Raw genomic sequence first — 22,642 nt, 5'->3', positions numbered from 1 at the left:
GCAGTCAGCAGAAGTAGCCTGCAGTACTGCATTCTAACCACTGCACCACTGTGGCTCTTTCTGGTTTTGTGATTTGAAAATTAAATATTATATACAAATAACAATAAATAGAGTGCCAGCTAAAGCCTTTGTAAATATTCTGTTAAAACTGTAAGTGAAAAAAAAAATGTTCTTTTTATTTACCTTAGTATTCCCCACTTACCCCCAAGTAGAGATCTTTGTTATATGCATCTAGCATATAACTGTATAACCTCAGTTGTACACTACCAGATGTTTGAATGTTTGCCTATGTTCACAGTCTCGTGCAAATATCCAACAGGGTAATCAGAATAGGAAAACATCAGTTAATCCTGAAAATCCCAAGTCTTGTTTAGGAACAATAAGTGACTGATGGCTTGATGGTTTAAAAGCTGTTTTTAATGCATTTCCAAAACAAATATGATACTGGAGTTAAAAAACCAGAAATGATGCGCTAAAGTATAAAATTAGATTTCTTTTTTCAAAAATGAGATGATGCCATAGAAATACAAATCAAACAGCCATCAAACTTCTATGCAATAAGACAGTATGTCTTTGTTGAAGAACAGGGGACTGTTTTTTTCATGTTTTTCTCAGTTTCATAAAAATAACTAGTTAGACACAGCTGGAAACAAGATGCTGGATGATGATGCTGGGATTCTGGTTTGATTAGGTATAGATAGATCAATCCTATTCTGATCCATATCCATATTTTTATTCCATCAATTCCATCTCAACTACAATTTAAAACTATATTAAAGTTGCATTTTCCCCTAAATTTTGATTTTGAAAAACAGACTCTACCTGAAAACAGAAATACTTTGCAGGTGTTTTATCCAAAACATCCCAAAGGTGCTTTTTTTCAGTCAACTGGACTTTCTTTCTTTCTGCTTGGTTTCTCATCCAAGAAGCTTCTTCAGTTTTGCTTCAAGATGTCTTCAAGCAAAACGAAGAAAGTCCTGCATGACTGCGAATCTCCATCAACATTTATCCAGAATGAATATGTGTTTTTTTTAAAAAAATGCATGCATATCAAGAGTTCGTACCATAACTTTCCAAAAGTTGCACAATTGTCCATTTTAATAGAATGGGTAGAACCGTGATGGTGACCCTATGACATGCATGCAGAACCAGGGGTGGGATTCTACCAGTTCACACTTATTCACTAGAACCGGTTGTTAACATTCTAAGCAGTTCAGAGGACCAGTTGTTAGAAGAAATTACTGGCCTAATCCTGTAAGGAAGGCAGGAAGGAAACATTCTGGTGTTGCTTACAGAAACTGCCTCTCTGTTAACCCTTATTACATTCTTGGTAGGACTAGACTTCCTGTCTCAGGAACTTCTCTGGAGTTTTTTTCCCCCTCCTTTGCTGGTACTTTGCTTGTGTGGAATGACCATTCAAAGTTACAATGGCATTGAAAAAAGTGACTTATGACCATTTTTCACACTTACGACTGTTGCAGCATCCCCTCAGTCATGAGAGGCCAGGCGAGGAGATGCGTGCCTCGATGTGAGTGATGTTGAGTTGGCCACATGACCACCAAGCCATGCCCACCCAGTCACATGACCACCAAGCCATGTCCATCCAGTCACATGACCACCAAGCCACACCTACCACCTAAGCCACACCCACAGAACCGGTTGTTAAAAAATTTGAATCCCACCCCTGTGCAGAACCATTACTGCCAGCATGCGAGTCCTTGCCCAGAGCAGGTCTACTGTGCATGGCGCATGTTGCCTACCTAACAGCTGATTGTCAGGTATCTGGTGCAGGGGGTGGGAGTACACGGGAGATGTGTGTGTATGCACAGAGATGCACGGTGCACACTGGAGGTTGCTTGCACATGCGCAGAAAAACGCTGGGGGGTGTCGATTGGTTGCAATGAAGCAACAGTTGGCGTCAAAACCAGAGAACATTTTGTTTACATTCCAGATAACAATTCTACTTCTTTCAAAAATTCGTTTTTCTGATTATATTTTAAAAATGCTAAAAATGATCCCTGGGGCCACTGCTTTCGACCGACAGCGATACTGATGGTCTTCTTCATATTTAACCATAGAACTTGGAATATCCATCCAACGAAAGAAGTGATTACTGTATTAACAGGCCATCTTCTTAATCATTAATCGCTACTCCTTTCAAGCAGTCAACCCAAACTGGTTTTGAGAACTATTGCCTGGTCTTCAAGTGACTGTCAGTGATGGGAAACTCTTTGGAGCATGCATTTGGAGGGGAATAAGGTTAAGATGATTAACTGGCGCTAACAAGTTTAGGATGTGGAAGAAATATTTTCTTGGACATCCATCAAAGAGAGGATTGAATGTTCCTAAGCTTGGTAGTGGGGAGAGGGAAGAAAGAATGGACTGCTATGTGTTTACCAGATGATGTTTCTAAACCGTCTTTGCCTTCACAGTCATTTTACCCAGCAGGCATAGTAACATTCTCTGCTCTTCCCTGCAACCATTCCTCCCCCTTCACTCCGCCCCACTCTGTCTAACATGTCCTGGCAGCTGGGCAGAAAAATGATCCAGGAGGAAGAGGGCAACGTCATGGCTCTTCCTGTTGATCAGGGTTTTGAGGACACCCTTTAGATACTGGTCCCAGCAGATCCTCAGGCTGCTCTAAAAGCCGGGCAAAGATGGATCTCAGCAGCTGAAAAGGACTTGCTTTCAATACAACAACCAAACGCTTCCTAGAGAACTTAGCTGCCAATCAGCGAGACGGGAACTTTGTGGCTTTCCTTTTTCTCTGTAGGCAGGAACGGAAGGTGTAAATTTGGGCGAGGAAAGAGGTTTGGGGTTGTGGATCTTTGCATTTATCCCGAATGATGAGGTAAATGAAAATTGCGGCAAGTGTATGAATGCCTTGAGATCAGGCTGGTGATCTTAGATCCTTCATTTGAGCTGGATCTGTCAAGGTGCCATGCTGGAATTGAAAACAGTTGTGGTGGGGTTAGATGAAAACAGTGGAGCAACCCCAAAGTAGATGGCAATGAAACTTTAAAGGGGTACAACTATTTTTTTGGGGGGGGGGGATGCTTACTGCAAATATTTATTTTTTTTCCTTTTTTTTCTTACCATGGTCACTGCTTTGTTTCTCCAACCAGTCATTATTATACTTCAGCGCCAAGTAGATTTGGCTATTTGAAATTATAATTAATTGAGAAAGGAGAGTATACAAATGAACAGGTACCTGCATAAGTAGTACTAAAAATTACCACACTTGTTAAAAACAAACCTAAAGTACTGTGTTGCTCACCAGACTTCAAAATACTGTAACAACTTCTTGAAGCGAGAGAATCCAAAGTGTCCCTCAAAATACTGTAACAACTTCTTGAGTCCAAAATGTCCCCCAGACTTTGAAGTCATCTCTAAAACTTCTCTTGTCCAACCATTTCTTTTTTTTAACTGGGACAGAAAAATGAATTAAATATATAGGCACCAATATGAATTGTCTTAAAGTAATTTTAACGCAGTTAAAGTTGAATCAAATTTAGCTTGTTTTTTTATTGTAGCCTTGCTCACTCCTTAAAATGCCGTGCTACTCAAAACTCAAGGGTGGATCAATGTTTCTTGCATAGTTTTCCTTTAAACCGGGGCGGGGGGGTGGTCTTCAAACTTGATAGCTTTAAGACTTGTGGACTTCAACTCCCAGAATTCCTCCTCCAGTCATGTTGGCTCAGGAATTCTGGGAGTTGAAGTCCACAAGTTTTAAACTTGCCAAGATTGAAGACCCTTGCTTTAAACTCTTACCCAAGTAGATTGGGCTACAATGATCTAATAATTCCCACTAGTTAGCATCACACAGCCCTTTTGAAGATGTAGTAGAGGGATGTGTCAAACTCACGTTGGCCCTGTCAGCTTGGAAGCCATTTTTTTCTTTGAGGCTTCTGGGCTGCCACATTCAGTGCCTGGGAATTTGGGAGGGACGTCTTTCCCCTTCACTAAACCCGGCTTGGGCTTGGCCAACATGTGAAGCATCTGGTCTGTGGGCTGGGAGGTTGACAGCCCTGATGTAGCAGTATCAGGAACTCAGCAGTTTCATCCTGAAAACAGGGCCTTCTAATTGGTTCCCAAGCTATGGCAGGCTAATTTTAAGGAGATCAGTTGGCCTCACTCTCCCAGTGCCTAAAACAATGGCAAATGTACTTATTTATTTTTTGTTAAGCTTCTAAGTATTCATGCAGTGGTGGGATTCAAAAATGTTTACTACTGGTTCTGTGGACTGGCTTGGTGGGTGTGGCTTGGTGGCTTGGTGGGCATGGCTTAGTGGGCGTGGCAAGGGAAGTATACTGGAAAATCCCCATTCCCTCCCCACCCCACTAACCTGCTTTCCAGCTCCGTTCTCCTGTGCAGGGCAACAAAAGAAGACCCAGCTGATCAGCTGGGACTCAGGAGGCAGAGAATAGGTGGGGGCGGGGCCAGTCAGAGGTTGTATTTGCCTGTTCTCTGAACTATTCAAAATTTCCGCTACCGGTTCTCCAGAACTGGTCAGAACCCGCTGTGCTCTCTTCGGCAGCACATATACTAAAATTGGAACGATACAGAGAAGATTAGCATGGCCCCTGTGCAAGGATGACACGCAAATTCGTGAAGCGTTCCATTTTTTTTAAAAAAAAAAGAACCTGCTGAATACCACTTCTGTGTTCATTGTTTCCAACAATACTGATTTTAATTTGTAGTTAATTTCTAAGTTTAACTAAACTGAAATTATTGTAGTAGTTTACACTGTGCATTTTGTGCAAGTGTTGAAAGATACCTAGAAGCATAATGCTGGAGTATAAATATAATAAATAGGCAGACATCCCGTGCATAAATTCCCTGAAATCTACAGACATCTGAATGATTCCTGAACACAGCTAAACTGCCAGTTTACTGGGGTAAGCATATTATCTAATTACATACTAGAAGGGAGCATAAAGCAATGTTGGAAGGAAGTTAACCAATCTCCTGAAAGTCATCAGCATGGAGATCTGCCAAGACTTTACTGTCAAGGAATTGCTTCATGCTTTTAGGACAGAGGTCTCCAAACTTAGCAACTTTAAGACTTGTGGACTTCGACTCCCAGAATTCTGGGAGTTGCAGTCCACAAGTCTTAAAGTTGCCAAGATTGGGGACCTTTGCTGTAGGATATTCCTTTGAGAGGTTCGATTGTTATCTGATCAAATCACATGCTGGTTTCTTCCATCGCACTTAATGCATCACAAAGCGGAAAAGGGATTATATTCCAGGTCCTGCTCCAAAAGCTAGTCAATGCAACAACGTGTTGAAAGGAATATGAGTTTGGATGAGTTTGCTTTTGTTGAAATGGTCTCGTGAGTTGTCCCAGTCATGTCCAGAGTCACAGTCTTTGCTTTAAAACAAGGAAGAAGGTTTTGAGTTTCAGCCAAGTATATGCTTCTTCTTCCTTTACAACGTGTGCAGATCTGCTGAAAATTTCAATTTGTCTTGACTTCCAATTATAAAAGAAATGGATTGTGAATCAGCCGAAAGACAGCTATTAATAGCTACCTGTTCCAGAGAAAACGAGTATGCGGCGGCACCAAAATATGCGGAACACACAGCATTCTATTATACAGGAAGAGGATTAGCAAAGACTAATACATGGCATTCAGAGAATGTTGGTTGAGCTGCAGACTCAGCACATTGTGAAAACTGTAGTGCTTTTCAATGCAGACTAAAGATCGTCCGGACCAACACCCCTTATTTTCAAAAGAAACGAGAAAAAGTTCTACATCATCCAAAAACATTTAGCTAGTTTCAGCAGTTTATTCATCCATCAGGGGTAACACTATGTGCTACTTCCTAATGCTATACAAAGTCTATGTTTTATAGTTGGAATGATGCTATTTTCATGAGGTAGTAATGACCCATTAAGCCAGAATGGTTTTCCCTGTGAATTTCTCCACTTCTCACTGTGCTACACTCTAATGCCAAGCTGGGAAAAACAACTTGGAATCACTAAGCCAACCCCTATTCCATATCTATCCATGTCTAAATTAGATTTATAGCTTTCTACAACTCTGATCGAAACATGTGCAGGCACAAACCTGTTCACACGCACAACTGTCCTCAAGATTGTGTTGAGCATTTGTTCTGTTATTGGGACATAGCTAAGCGAGACATTCAGCTGTTTGGGGTTAGCAGGAAGACATTTCTGGGGGAACTGAACCAGCAGAGAAGCAGGAAGGAGACAGAAAAAAGCTAAGTAGGAAAAGTCACTTGGATATAAAAAGTATAAAAGCACAGAGAAGAACAACCAGGATGATTAGGGGACTGGAGACTAAAACATATGAAAAACGGTTGCAGGAACTGGGCATGGCTAGTCTCAGGAAGAGAAGGACCATGATAGCAGTCTTCCAATATTTGAGGGGCTTCCACAGAGAGGAAGGGGTCAAGCTATTCTCCAAAGCACCTGAAGGCCAGACAAGGAATAATGAATGGAAACTGAACAAGAAGAGATTTAACCTGGAAATAAGGAGAAACTTTCTGACAGTGAGAACAATCAACCAATGGAACAGAAGTTGCTCTCAGAAGTGGGAGAGTCATCACTTGAGACTTTCAAGAAGAGATTGGAGTCCCGTCTGTCAGAAATGGTGTAGGGTCTTCTGCTTGGGCAGGGGGTTGGACTAGATAGCCTACAAGGTCCCTTCCAACTCTGATTATCTTTTAACTGTTAACTACAAGCATTTGCAGGTGGTCTGGTCTTTATATTTTCATATTGATAACACTCAAGGAGCACCTGTGGATGAATGCATGGTGGGTTTTTAAAAAAAGCATCCAAATATGGCATAATTATCAATCCATTGTTCTATTATGCTAAGTCGCTTGTCACAAAACAAAACTCTATACAGATCAAATATTCCCAGTTCTAATCTGGTGTCTGCTGATAAGAATGCAGAACTCAAAAAAAAAAAATGATCTACCCCCAAGATAAAATTTCCTTAAAAATGATATCCATCCAGTGAACAAGCTCTCCTGAGAAAAGGAGAGATGGAAACTTAAATACAGGTAGCCCTGACCAAAGTTACAATGGCACTGAAAAAAGTGACTTATGACCAGTTTCACACTTATGACTGTTGCAGTATCCCCATGGTCATATAATCAAAATTCAAACACATGGCAACTGACATGTACTTATGAACTGTCCTGGGATCGTGTGATCATTAGTTGTGACTCTCCTAGTTGGCTTACAATAAACAAGTCAATGGGAGAAGCCAGATTCCCTTAATGACCACAGGATTCACTTAACAACTGCAGTGATTCATTTAACAGCAGCCCCAAAGGTTGTACAATGGAGCAAAACTCACTTGAAAATTGCCTTGCTCTGCAGTGGAGATGCTGGGCTCGATTCTGGTCATCCTTAAAAGGGGCATGCATAAGTACAGCGGTGTGCCTATCGTCCCTATCTTACTGTCCCCATTTATCTGTATTTACTCCCTTTGTTCTTGTTTATGTTCATATTTATACTTGTTGTCTTGTACATGTTTGATAAACAAACAAACAAATCTATCTCTCACTAGATTGAGATGAGGGCTGCCTTCTCCCCCAGATAGCTTGGAGAAGCTTGCTTGTTTTTAAAGAAACTTTCTTTCCCGTCATTTTCTGTCTGTATTTTCCTGCAGGACATTTATGCAAGATGAGCAGGCAGGGTTGCAATGACTGCCAAGGGACAGGTGTCATGTTTCCCACCCTGCTGAGCTCTTTTGATGGCTGAAGGCCAACAATGGACAAATCGCACTTCCTCCCAACACAGCCTCTGCCCTGAATAGTCAGACCACTCCAAACTGGAATTTGCCTCCAGGAATCCAAACCATCCCTTCTGCTGCTTCCCTCTAGAGCAGGAGGCCCGGCCAAGAGATAAGCTGGCATCCAAGCCTTTAATCTTAACAGGCAGGTCAGGAGCCCCAGAGTCTGTCCTGTTATGGTTTAGGCTAGAGCTAGCAGAGGCCCAGGAAGGGTATCCAAAAAGAACAAAGAATGAAACCATAAAGAAAACCATGGCTTGTTTCAAGGTTTTTCAACCTGGGCAACTTTAACATGAGTCGACCTCAACTCTGAGATTCTGGGAGTTGAGGTCCACAGATTTTAAAGTTGCCCCGACCTATGAGATGAGATGAGTTGAAGTAGGGTGGGATGGAGTGGGAAGAGAAGAGAAGAGAAGAGAAGAGAAGAGAAGAGAAGAGAAGAGAAGAGAAGAGAAGAGAAGAGAAGAGAAGAGAAGAGAAGAGAAGAGAAGAGAAGAGAGAAAACTTGTTATTTTTTTCTTTGGACACACTGACACACATTAAAAATGAAATTCTGTTGCCTGCTCTCAAAAGTGTACACATATACAACACATATACATATGCCACATACATACACATACACACATATATAGACATGCTATATACATATGCATACATATACACTTACACACCCTAACATATAAGTATATATTAATATTAAGCACTGTCCATCTTGAATACAAAGCGGAAAGAGGAAACTTGAGGTATGTACGGTATCACAAGGTTGATACTGTATGGAACAAAACCGTGACTGAATCTAGATGCTCTGCTTCAGATACCATGAAGCCCCCTCACAGAAGGTAACAGAGAAAACAGGTTGTGAAGAAGATGTGTAGCATCCCAGACAATACTGTGGCCTCAAGCATTGCTTATATGGTATCTCCTGGATAGAAAGGAGTGAACTGTCAGTAATCTTTTCTGCCATCCTCACCACTTAAGAAACAATAATTTATTATGTTTTCCAATAGTTAAATATTTTTGCCACAACTAAAGTCACTTTTCCAGTTTGAATAGCAAACGATGATAAATCACCTCTACCTAAGAACTCCAGCACAGCAATATTCTAGAACAAGGGTCTTCAAACTTGGCAAGTTGAAGACTTGTGGATTTCAGCTCCCAGAATGCCTGAGCTAACATGACTGGAGGAGGAATTCTGGGAGTTGAAGTCCACAAGTGTTAAAGGTTGAGGTTTGAAGACCCCTGTTCTAGAATTATACGTAATGCATCATTTCCTTGCCAAATTAAGATTATAGTAATTGAAACACTGGGTTTATAAAGCAACCATTTTGTTTAAATTTCCCATAATTTTCTAAATTATGGTCCAGTTTACCATCCTTTAGATGTGTAATAGCAACAATCCCCAGAATTCCCATTGGCCATGATCCTCCTTTTGCATTTGCTTTGAATTGATGGGGGGTTGAAATAGGGTAGAGAACAGATGAGTGCACACTCCAATGTCTTCAACTCTTCCCAACTTTGATGTGTTCAGCTGGGAAATGTAAGAGGAACTGTACTTACATTCCCTTGAACACAAGTGAGCTTCTTCTGGAACCTCCTTACTAGATATTCTAGATCAGGGGTGTCAAATTCAATTTCATTGAGGGCCGCATCAGTGTGTTTGACCTCAGGGGCTGGGGTGGGCATGGCCAGGGTGGGAGTGGCCAACTCGACGTCATTTGTGTCGGGAGCATCTGTGGTGGCCCAAGTGCTCTGCCAGAGAAAACGGGCTTCTGAGCTCTGTGTCAGAGTTTGGGTTGTGATGGCCTCCTGCAACCTTCTGCCAGTGAAAATGCATGCAGCCCTCCTGAGCGCCATTTTCACTGACAGAGGCACCATGGGGTGGTCCTTTGCTGTTTTCATGGTGGTCCATGGACCAGATATAAGCACCCCAGGAGCTGGAGCTGGCCCCTGGGCCCTGATTTTGACCTCCCTGTTCTAGATTCAAAGGAACCCAAGCCCAGCTCTTCTACATATTTCCAAGCTCCAACTGACAGCATAAAGGATGAGAAGTGGAGGTAGCAGGCGTATATAGGCAGCCTTATTTTCATGCACCTTTCAGCCTCTCTCTCTCCCTCTTCTTCTCCCTTCCTCCCTCCCTCCCTCCCCCCCCTCTCTATATATGATGTGTGTGTGTGTGTGTGCCATCAAGTCATTGTTGACTCCTGTCAACTGCCTAGACTAGTCTCTGCATTTTTCTTGGCAAGATTTTGGAATTTGAATCACCATGGTTATCAAACACAAATCTTTCGATGCAAGATTTTCAGAAGCAGTTTGCCCTTGCCTTCTTCCTAGGCTGAGAGGGATTGACTGGTCCAAGGTGACCAGAGCTGGCTTTGTCCCTAAAGCGGAGCTAGAATTCACATGATGATGTAATTATTTAACACCACTGACAATGCTGTTGCCCTCCAAAGCGACCTTGACTATGTGTCAGAATGGTCGTGCAATTGGAAACTCCAAATTTCAACTAACAAATGCTCTGTCCTACACATTGGCAAAAAAAAAAAAACCCAGAACATCAAATATAAGTTAGGAGGAAACGATCCTGTAGATGACCCTCACTCTGTCAAGGACCTAGGAGTACTTATATCAAACAATTTAAGCACCAGAGCTCACTGCAACAACATTGCCAAAAAGGCTTTAAGAGTTGCTAATCTTAATTTGCGAAGCTTCTTCTCTGGCAATATTGAATTGTAGGGCACACAAAACCTTTGCCAGACCAATTCTCAAGTACAGCTCGTCTGCCTGGAACCTGCACTGTATATCGGACAGTAACACAATTGACAAGGTTCAGAGGTATTTCTCGAGAAAAGTACTCCACTCCTCCACTCACAATAGAATTTCCTTTGCCTCCAGGCTCGAAAATTTGGGCTGGGACAATCTAGAACTGTGCCACTTGCAGTCCGATCTAAGCATAGTACACAAAATGGTCTATTACAATGTCTTACCTGTCAATGACTTCTTCAGTCTCAATCTCAATAATACACGGGCAAACACCCGATACAAACTCAAGGTAAAACCACTTCAAACTCGATTGCAGAAAATATGACTTCAGCAACAGAGTGGTCAATGCCTGAAATGCCCTACGCAACTCCATTGTTACAGCCTCAACCCCTCACAGCTTCAACCTGTCTACTGTGGACCTCAACCCCATTCCTAAGAGGTCCTTAAAGGGGGCATGCATAGGTACAGCGGTGTGCCTATCGTCCCTATCTTACTGTCCCCATTTATCTGTATTTACTCCCTTTGTTCTTGTTTATGTTCATATTTATACTTGTTGTCTTGTACATGTTTGATAAACAAACAAACAAATAAATCCTGATTTATTAATTTTTAGTCTGGTGCTTTAACCACTACACCAAACAGTTTCTCTTTTAGTCCTTATACTTTCAGCAAAATTCTTGTGGAACAGTATAACTCTGAATTCTTGGGTCATAATCTGGGAAAATGCCAGGTTAAAGAAGGCTACTGTTAATGTATTTTCCCTATTATGAAAAAGGGCCGGACTTATAAAAATCTTTTTTTAATATAATATAGAACCATTGCATACCGTCTTTTCTATAGGTTTCTTTTATTCTGTTCCACACATGTCATTCACGCGGATTAAACCACTGTGCAATCGGCAGATTTGCCCCTTGTTTTAGGCTGGTAAGAAGCCACCTCATTCTGGGGAAGAATACAGTCATGAAGTCACCTTTGATAAGTTAAGAATGGCATGTGTGGTGTTTCATTTTCAGACCATACAGACCACACAATTATTAAAGGTCAACATGCAAAGATTATTTACCAAACAAGGCCCTGTATCTCTGGAATACACATTGCAAAAGATCCACTGATTGTTGTGTTCCTTCTCATGCAAATATGTCCCATGAGTGAAACACATGATTAATCCACCATAGCTATTTTACACAACTAATGTAGCAAACCCTTTTGCATTCCTATTCTTTTGCATTTTAGGATTTAATGACTACGGGCCTCACAGTTTAAGGATTGATATTGTAGTATTATAGTTAGGCCATGTGTAACTGACAGATTGGATATCAAATTGTGATTTTAAGATAGATTTTGTCTATTATTTATTACTTTATTCTAGACTTTTTAACTGGATATTCCTTGAGTATTTTTATTTGTTCTAGTCTCTGGTCTCTTTGACTGTAATAAACTTGATTTGATTTGATTTCAGTCTTCCCACAAGTTTCTTTAATTTTAAAATAGGATCTCAGTTGTAAAGTGAGGAAAAAAGATGAATGTCATTAAGTTGCTTCTTATTTAATTGCTCTAAAATGAGCATGCAAAACTTGCCTCAGAAAAATTACTTGATTAATTCATAAATTACACAGGTAGTCCTCAACTTATGACTACAGTTAAGCCTAAAATTTATGTTGTTAAGCAAGACAGTTGTTAACTGAGTTTTGCCTCATTTTATGCCCTTTCTTGCCACTGATGTTAAGTGAATCACTGCAGTTGTTAAGTTAGTAACATGGTTGTAAAATTGAATCTGGCTTCCCCATTGACTTTGCTTCAAATTTTTTTACTACTGGTTCTGTGGGCGTGGCTTGGTGGGCAGGGGAAGGATTCTGTAAAATCTCCGGTCAGAGGCGGTATTCGTCGGTTCTCCGAACTACTCAAAATTTCTGCTACCAGTTCTCCAGAACTGGTCAGAACCTGCTGAATACCACCTCTGCTTTGCTGATCAGAAAATTGCAAAAGGAGATTACATGAGCCTGAGACACCACGGCCATCATAAATATGAGCCCATTTCCTAGCAACCAAACTATTGTTCATGTGGCAATAAAGAGGTTGCAATGGTTGTAAGAGTGAGAAATGGTCATAAGTCACTTTTTTCAGTGCTGTGTACCTTCAAACGGTCATGAAATGAAAAGGTTGCAACTCGAGGACTACCTGTAATGCTGGCTCTAATGCCGGGAAGGTGAAAGGAAGCAGAAAAGAGAACAAACAGCAACAAAGGAGATGGAATCAGGTACAGAGGTGATGAGCGCATCAAAGAACAGGTGAGGACAAAAATCTATGTATGTGATTGCTAAGAATCAAAAAACGATTTGACGGGATAAAATCAATTAATTTTGAGTGTATGTATCTAAATAGACTTTTATCAAACGGAGACACAGGTTGAATGACAGGCATCCTAAGTCTAACTTTCAGTTACCCTAAGATGTTTCTCTCGCTGAGGTACGGGTGCCTTCCTTTCTCCTTGAAAGAGCAGTTTCATGCTTACGTGGGAGAATATTGTTGACTTTGACTCCTTCTAATGTGAAAGAAATTCTACCTCTGGCTTCTCTGTGGGAATTTAAGAGCACTTGGCCCCTTCTCTTCCCCCCAGCCAAAAAGAAACTTTCTGGGAAAGACACGGGGCAATGCAGAGACAAGCAGTGACCTCTGAGTTATTCCACACTCACCAATGTGCTATAAACATTAGAGAAGGCGAGGCCAAGATACATTTTTAACTGCTTCTTAAAGTTTGTTTGGGGGCCTTTTTTCCCACGTTTCCAGATTCATAAAAATTTGAACCAAGGAAAGGCTTATAAAACTCATTTAAGTCTGGCTTTCAGGATGCTTATGCATTATTGTGGCTTGAAACTGTACGGAATAGTTTAAGCTGCATGAAACTCATTCAAATAACAAGAGGAAAACAACCCTTTCCCAAACCAAAAAGGGGGAAAATATTCCTATATACTGCAAAGCAGACAAATGCATACCAAAGACTCCAAATTCAGCCTTGGAAAGCCCCACATCAATCTTTTCTAACTTGTTGCAAAGTTTCACACTATGAGGAAAGAAAAATGTATTCCATATAACCATTTAATCAGAGACCTGCCAATTCTGGGGGAAAAATAAGTTTGGAATATTTAAAATGTATCAGTCTTGAGGTTTTGCTTCAACTCCTTGATTTGTTCTATTGCTTTTGGTGGAAGAGGCGGTCTAAAATAATAATTAAATATATGTTCACTCATCCCAGAGAGCAGAGGCTTTAAGCACATTGACAAGAGATGATCATATATCCAAACTGAATTCTGAAAGGAGTTCAATTGTTAAATGAACAGGAAGTATCAAGGATGCCTCATTTATGATGCCATTCCTTCTACCGCCAGACCTGGCCTCATTAATTGGTCTTTGCTTTTTTAAAAAGTACATTAAATAAAGATATTTCCTAATTAAAGGATCAGTTGATATTTCCTTGACTCTAAAGAATCGCCTCACTTTATAATCATTACTTAACTCACATTAGTACAAGCATGAAGTGTAGAACATTGAGAACTGAACGAGGAGAACGTTTACAAAGAGTAAAGAAGAAAGGACAGAAAAATTAGATTCTTGGCTTTTCTCCCTTCCAGTGCTGGCATTTTGAAACAGCAATAACTGATGATCATACCATCATCCAAGAAGTATTCAATCATCTTATCCTACAGTTTTCATTTCCCCACCACCACCATGCATAAGGAGTCCTTACTGGTTGTCCAATCTTTTCTTAAACACCTCCAGCAATGGAACATCTACAATTCCGGGAAGCAAACCTATAGTCAAGATACACATCCCCACCATGATTGTCCTTCAGTGAGTTGAACAAAACATGCCTGTTTTTATGCATTGCTCTTCAGAGGTCATTCTTTTCTTCATAAAGTAACTCAGGGCACTGCAGCTATGATATATGCTTTCCATAGAATGCTAGCAAAGTGGAAAAAAATACTGGGAAATAAGGAAGTGATTAACGCAAGAGCTTTCCAAGAAGGCCTCTAAAATGGGCCTGAAGATGTTCCCCACAAGAACATTTCTTTACTTGACAGATGGTGGAATCATTAGATAAATGACTGTGCCAACACCCAGCTCATGTTGCAGTCAACAGGGTGGAGTAAGGTTGCTGTGGTTGGGATGTTGCTTATGCAATGCTTCTGGTGTCCTAGCATAAGATGTGCGAGTTACCTCTGCAATATACTCATAGATTCTTTGGAGCTATTTCTCCTCTATGCCCCAAAGTGTATCCTATTCCCCTTGTTTAATAGCTTCAGTTTATTGCAATAATGTTGGCAGCCTTAGATTTTATTTCCTGCCCATCTTTGGTTTCAAATATCAACCAGCTGTCTGTCTTCACAAATTAAGATTAAGGTGTTTTCAGATGATGATTTTACAGGGTATAATATCTTAATGTAAGAGAGAGACTGGCTGAGCCCCGGGTGGGGTGGTGGTGGGGAGAGTCAAATGGGGAATTAGCCTGGAATTTCTACATAGGCAGAAAAGGACCCTTCTTGTATGCCATCTAGTCTAACCCAGGTGCAAAGCACTACACTGAGAAGATTCTTGTGTTATAAGCATAAGCAATAAAGTAGTTAACTTTTCACCTGTGGATCTGATTGTTTGCACCTTACATTTACAATGGCAGCAAGGTAGAAGGAAGGTTGATTCCTCCATTTGAAACAGAACGTTGTTTTCCTCTCACTGTTTTCATTTTTTAAACTTTAAACCACTCAAAAGTGCTAAATGTCAGTGTGTGATGTTGTAGTGTTGCAGGATTTTGGGGGGTGCCTCTGTACACAGGTTTTGTCCAGTAGCAAATCCCTGCATGGATTCCCAGGATCAAAACTTGATATTACATGCATTTTAGAGTGAATCACTGAACCATCCTATCAAAATTTCAAATTTTTTACTACGGTTCTGTGGGCTTGGCTTGGTGGGTATGGTGTGGCTTGGTGGGCGTCGCGGGGGAAGGATACTGAAAAATCTCCATTCCCTCCCCACTCCAGGGGGAAAGTTACTACAAAATCCCATTCCCTCCCCAGCCCACTAACTTGCTTTCCAGCTCCATTCTCCTGTGCAGGGCAACAAAAGGAGACCCAACTGATCAGCTGGGACTTGGGAGGTAGAGAATAGATGGAGGTAGGGCCAGTCAGAGGTGGGATTTGCTGGTTTTTTGAAGTACTCAAAATTTCTGCTACCAGTTCTCCAGAACTGGTCAGAACCTGCTGAATACCATCTCTGCATCGTATGCTTTAAACTATTTTTAGTGGAGCTACTGCAATTTATGGGCGGGGGGGGGGAGAGAATCACCTGCTGGTTAAAAAGATGGAAAATTCATTTTGCTCTGAATTGATTTTGTATTTCATTTTTTTAAAATAGCAAAGATGGAAATTATGGCTTTTAGACATGAAAGCCAAATAAGACAGGCAGATAAACTAGGAGCCACATGTCTTATAATCCCTTTCCAGGAAAATGTTATTGTTTTTGGGGGGGTGGGGTGTTGTAGAGTAATTTAATGCATGCAAGTTGAATTTGACCTCAGGCTTTGTAAAAAAAAACCCAGGTTCCTACTCAGCCAGAAAGAATTATGGCCAGGGATTAATTTAACTCACAGAATCGTTCTGAAAAAAATTACTGCTGGGTGCCAGTCATCAGAATTGCTTCTTACTAAGTCATGCTCTTCATTTCTTGTAGCTCAGAATGACCTATGCTGGTTGATGAAAGCTTTCCTCAGGAAAACAAAAATGACGCAGGAACGAACGGTCATATTTATTTCTATGGGCTGGTGAAAATTCTGTAACGTGAAGAGGAAAAAAAGAAAGGAAAAAAAAACCCCATTTGTGGCCATGAGGTTCACTTTTTTTGACCATCTCCTGCTTCCAGAGCCCTTGCTTGCAATTTGATGGGATTTCCTTGTTCTCTGCAACATTGTCCCATGAACATACCTTATTGGCTACATTCCACAGTGACATCACATAACCATACCTTATTATCCAATCTAGTATAGTTGCTGAGGTGAGTCCAGAAGCCAAGAGAGATAAAGGTTTTAGGAAGAAACTGAACAAAGAATTTCAAAAAGCTGTTAGAAGAGACAATGAGCGGCATTGCAATGACATCTTAAACATATTGAAGGTGGAAACAGACATAGAAAATCAAGGGAAGTCTTCCTAAAGATTTCTGAAATGAGAAGAAGTTTCTGACCTTGGATTGGTGTATTAAAGGAGGCTATGAACAGAGAGTGATTGATTCAAGGAAGATCAAACAAAGATTGGAAATGTTCTGTACAATTGGAATGTCAACTTCCAAGGTATTTTAGAAGATATTCCCAGCTTACTGGAACCTACAATCACCCTGTGAGTGAGATGGGCTATCTCTACATTTGATATGTAAATAAATTAAATAAACCTCTAGTCCTAGAAAATGGAATTAGATCTGCAGTCTGGTCATTACCAAGCTGAAAGGTTAACTATACCAACAGATCTGGAGAAAAACTCAGTGGTCAAGGACTGGAAATGATCAGTTTACATACCAATGCCAAAGAAAGGAAACTTAACAGAGTGTGCAACTATTGTACAATAGCCTTAATTTTACATGCTTGTAAATAAAATAATACTTAGGAAATTAAAACCTTGCGTGGAAAGAGAGATACCAGATGTTCAAACTGGTTTTTTGAAAAGACCAAAGAACAAAAGATATTATTGCTGATGGGTGCTTAGATAATTGAGGAAGTCAAAGAATATTTTTTTAAAGGTTAATATGTGCTTCATTGATTATAGAAAGGCCTTTCAATGGGTCAACCATGTCAAGTTACAGAATGAACTTAAGCAAATGAGAACTCAAGAAGTTTTATAGCTTTAATATGATATACTTTTGATTGGGAGCTGCCCAGAGTAGATTATAAAATGGGTGGCTAAACAAATGTTTTCAATCGATCAATCAATCGATCAATAATAAAATCTCCTTATCATATAAAACCTATAGACGGGTTAAGGAACCATAGTATGCAGGAAATGTAGTAAAACAGTTTGATTGCTGGTCAGCAGAGAAGTGGGACAAAGTTGTATTCTCTCCCTTTATTTATTCAACAGACATATAAAATAATTATTGAGGGAAGCTAGACTGGAGAAGATGAGCGTGGCTTTAAAACTGAAGAAATGTCAACACTTTGTACTAGACTAAGACCAATGTTCTGCAAACCTGAAAAAATGCAAGTGGTCTGGAAGCTCCAGTAATGACAGTCAAAGAGCATTGTGGAAAAAAAAATAAGATTAAGATTAAAAACAAAGAAGACCAAATTAATGACAACAGGTACAAGCAACCAGACTGGTACTGTGGGTATTGAAGTAGTGGAGAGCTGCTGCTTTTTAAGGCTATCAATTTTAAAGGCAACCCCTGGCCTGAGAAATATGCGGCAGAGTAGCACTTGTAGCAACGAAAGCCTTGCAAATGCCATGGTGGAGTTATATGGACAAAGACCAAAATCAGATCAGAATCATGCCAGCCAATTATTTTCCCTTTTGACGTGCTGTGAAAATGAAATATGGACTTCGAAGAAGGAGCATGGAAAGAATGTTAATGCTTTTTAACGTTGGTGTTGGAGAATACCAGAGACAGTCAAGAAAGAAATGGATCAAGCAAAAATGAATCCAGAGTCACTCACTCAAGTTAGAAACAACCCGGTTCAAATTATCATATTTTGGACAAAAGGCTTTGTTCTCTGAAGAAGTTGGTACTGCTGGAAAGTGTCAGAGGCAGGCTCAATTATCATGGTGACGGGTGCAACATTGGAGGTCCTGAAGGATCAGGTGCAGGACAGATCAACCAGGAGAAAATCTATCTCTATGATTGCTAAAATTGCTATGGCAAACTTAGCTAACCCCACAGATGCATTTTTATCCAAGGTGATATATCACATGATGGCATGCACTGTAGTTGGATGTAGAGAACACACCGAATATTGATAGCATAAGCTTTGTCTGATAGTTATTAAACTTGGTGCGATCACCGTGGGAATAGTCCTGAGAAAATCTCTCCTGCCAAGGTGTGCAGCTATAAGTGTGTGAAAATTAAATGATTGGTGGTCTGTATCATTTCAGTGACGTCAGTCAGTCAACGAGACCGATTCTTCCGTTCCCAAATAGCATACTCATTTCAACAAATCAAATACGGAGACATGTTGGTGAAATTCTACCTCTTTTGGGAAAGGAGATTCTAGAATTGTTAAATTAATACACAGATAGGTATTGGTAGAGTCTCAGGGTTCCAAGTAACACATCCAAGGGAATCCAAACTCCAAGGCATGCATATTCCTCAAAGTATAGATTTATTAGGCATGTCATATTGGCACATCTGGGGAAGCCCAACTCAAAACCTTTCCTTTCTTTTCCTTGCCCATGCGATTCATCACATGGTCCAGTTAGGCCACAGTTCAAGAATCACCTAGTCTCAGATCCCATCTCCTCGCACCTGGTGGGAAAGTCCTTGGTTCTCAGAGGAAATAATTTTATTTTGGCTGTAATCCCCAACTATCTATAGAGCCTCTGTGGCACAGTGGTTAGAGTGAAGTATTGCAAGCTACTTCTGCAGCCAGCTGCCTACAATTTGGCAGTTCAAATCTCAGCAGGCTCAAGGTTGACTCGGCCTTCCATCCTTCCGAGGTGGGTCAAATGAGGACCCAGATTGTTGGGGGCCATAGGCTGACTCTGTAAACCGCTTGGAGAGAGCTGTAAAGCACTATAAAGCGGTATATAAGTCTAAGTGCTATTGCTATCTCTACTTCCCCCCTCCTGTTCCACAGCTTGATTCCTCTCCGCTGGGGCAGCCCTGAAGGTGCCAGGGGAAAATGGCTTCAGGGCTGACATAGAGGCTATTTGAAGTTTCCCTCACCTTTAACTTTTTGAAGTTCCCCTAATATTTTAATTACTAAAAAGTGCTTGGCAGAACTACAGTTCCGCCTGTATTATGTCATGGTTTTCTTCGCTTCCTTTAGAATCCACTTTGCCAGGAAGGTGGGGATGAATTAAGAGTCCTTAAAAAGGGATTTAACATAATAGAAAGGGTGAAAAACAATAGCAGGCTCTCATCTACTCCACTTTTCGCTGAGAGTGAAGTTTTAGAATAATTCGAACTGCTTTTGATTAAGGGCTTTTATTCTAAGAATACCTGACATCAGGTTTTATTTGAACCACGAGATGAAAAGACACGATATATGAAGTGCCTACTTTGAAACTCCAGGAGTCTCTTAAACAGTTTATGACATTTACCTGATATATAGGCATAGGTTTTGGACTGAATTATGGGGAGGAGAGATTACCTTGCATTTGCTAAGTAGAATAGACCAGGGGTCTCCAACCTTGGCAACTTTAAGACTTGTGGACTACAATTCCCAGAATTCTGGGAGTTGAAGTCCACAAGTCTTCAAGTTGCCAAGGTTGGAGTCCTTTGGAATAGACCATACTGAACAACAATCGGCAAAAGGTATAAATAGCGTTTCAAAAGCAGATTCCTTTCTGGTGTTTACTTGGAAGGCCCTGTCGTCTTTTGAGTTGTAACTCTTTATGTGTGGTTGACTGTTAAGATAGCGACTGCATCAGTGGCAGGATTCAATTGATTTTACTACCGGTTCTGTGGGCGTGGCTTGGTGGGCGTGGCAGGGGAAGGATACTGTAAAATCTCCAGTCAGAGGTGGTATTTGCTGGTTCTCCGAACTACTCAAAATTTCCGCTACTGGTTTTCCAGAACTGGTCAGAACCTGCTGAATTCCACCTCTGGATTGCGTGAAAAAAAAGGGTAGGATTTAATTTTTTTTTTCTTCTGTTCAGTTGTGTCCAATTTTCAGAGACTGTCTGGACAGATCCCTCCAGTTTTATTGGAAAGGTTTTGCGGAAGTGGTTTTAACATTGCCTGCTTCTTAAGGCTGAGAGAGAGTGACGGGTTCTGGGCCTAAAGTATGAGGAGAATTCAGAAGAGTGGCCTAGTTTCTAGCCTGACCCCCTTAACCAGTCCAGCAAACTGGTTCTCAGGACTGTGATGACCTGACTTACTCTCCCTGTTTTTCCTTCACCTATTCAGTTTATTCTTCTCCTTGCCTCATTTCTACTCAGTTTATTTTCCTCTTTCTCTCTCAGTGTCTTCGGCTTATCCTATCTCCTTTCTGTAGTTTCCCTTTTCCTGTAACTACTAGCAAGAAGAAGGCAATGTGTCTACCAGTATGTGTCTGTCTGAAAAAGAATGGTTGGTATTTGCAGGTAGGGTACTAATTTTTAAATCAGGCTATCTTATTTTACAAGCACTTAACTTTAATCGGCATTCTTTCTTTGACCCTTTCTGGAATGTAGCATCCAGGGGGGGAATTCTACCAGTTCGCACCTATTCGCTAGAACCGGTTGTTAACATTCGAAGCAGTTAGGAGAACCGGTTGTTAGAAGAAATTAGTGCCTAATCCTGTAAGGAAGGCAGGAAGGAAACATTCTGGTGTTGCTTACAGAAACTGCCTCTCTGTTGACCCTTATTACATTCTTGGCAGGACTAGACTTCCTGTCTCAGGAACTTCTCTGGAGTTTTTTTCCCCTCCTTTGCTGGTACTTTGCTTGTGTGGAGTGACCATTCAAAGTTACAATGGCACTGAAAAAAGTGACTTACGACCATTTTTCACACTTATGACTGTTGCAGCATCCCCTCAGTCATGAGAGGCCAGGAGAGGAGATGTGTGCCTCTATGTGAGTGATGTTGAGTTGGCCACACCCAGCCAGTCACATGACCATTAAGCCATGCCCACCAACTAAGCCACACCCACAGAACCGGCTGTTAAAAAATTTGAATCCCACCCCTGGTAGCATCCAACAGAAGTGTTTAGGTGAGAGAGAATGTGTACACACACACACACACACACACACACACACACACACCCTTATAGGATTTGGCTATGGATTCTATGCAGTGGTGGGATTCAACCTGTATAACATCTGGTTCAGTGAGGGTGTGTGTGCGCACCAAACGTGCCCGCTGCGTGCATCCTCCACATTTAAAAAAGCTAATACTTACCTTCAGCTGAAGAAAACAGCTGAGGCATGGCAAACTGCTTTGCCACGCAAATCAGCTGTGCTCTAACAAAAAGATATAAAGCACAGGACAGAGCAGGGAGGACCAGTCCACATGCTCGTCGGAGCGAACCAGTTTAGAGCCAGCTGATCGTTGGTTCGCCCGAACCGGTCCAAACCAGGAGAATCCCACCCGTGATTCTGTTATGTGAAAATTTTATTTTATTTTTATTTATTTGGTTTATCAATTGCTTACAAGATAATAGGTATAAGTAAAAACATAGTTATGAATACATGGATACATATAAGAAAAATAAATATGTATATATATAAAAGAAACAGTGGAACAGGGACAGTAGGCACGTTGGTGCGCTTATGCACGCCCCCTACAGACTTCTTAGGAAAGGGATGAGGTCAACAGTAGACAGTCTAAGGTTAAAGTTTTTGGGGTTTGGGGAAGAAACCACAGAATCAGGTAGAGTATTCCAGACATTGACCACTCTGTTGCTGAAGTCATATTTCCTGCAATCAAGTTTGGTGCGATTAACCTTGAGTTTGTATCTATTGTGTGCTCTTGTGTTGTTATAATTGAAGCTGAAGTATTCATTGACAGCTAGGAGATTGCAATGTATGATTTTATACACTATACTTAGATTGGACCGAAGGCGGTATAGTTCTAGGTTTTCTTGGTCTAGAATTTCAAGTCTGGTGGCATAAGGTATTCTGCAACGAGTAGAGGGGTGGAGAACTCTTCTTGTGAAATATTTCTGGACTTTGTCAACTGTGTTAATATCGGATACGTAATGTGGGTTCCAGACTGATGAGCTGTATTCGAGTATTGGTCTAGCCAATGTTTTGTATGCTCTAGTTAGTAGTGTGATATTATCAGAGAAGAAGCTACGCAGGATTAGGTTAGCAACCCCTAACGCCTTTTTGGCTTTGTCCAAGGAGACGGGAAGTTAACTTATATAGCGCATTCTATGAATGCACACCCGGTCGTTCCCAGTTAATTGTCAGCTGGGTTGCGCGATTCAGACTCCTTCGCAAATT

The 22,642-nt window shown here is 40.9% G+C and overlaps 1 long non-coding RNA gene and 1 other non-coding gene across 2 annotated transcripts in view; one reads left to right on the top strand and one right to left on the bottom strand.

Annotated features, from left to right (window-relative positions):
• Positions 1-22,642, bottom strand: part of LOC148125760 (uncharacterized) — a 70,835-nt gene that overhangs the window by 14,988 nt on the left and 33,205 nt on the right. The window lies entirely within an intron of this gene.
• Positions 4,522-4,628, top strand: LOC113444714 (U6 spliceosomal RNA). Its single transcript, XR_003375287.1, has one exon. It is a non-coding gene; the product is annotated as a U6 spliceosomal RNA (small nuclear RNA).

This window comes from Pseudonaja textilis, chromosome 4, assembly GCF_049901715.1.
Source record: "Pseudonaja textilis isolate UNSWEBS1 chromosome 4, rPseTex1.2, whole genome shotgun sequence".
Classification (NCBI taxonomy): Eukaryota; Metazoa; Chordata; class Lepidosauria; order Squamata; family Elapidae; genus Pseudonaja; species Pseudonaja textilis.
The sequence above is the reverse complement of the archived record's forward strand: the minus strand, read 5'-3'. Positions and strand labels throughout refer to the sequence as shown.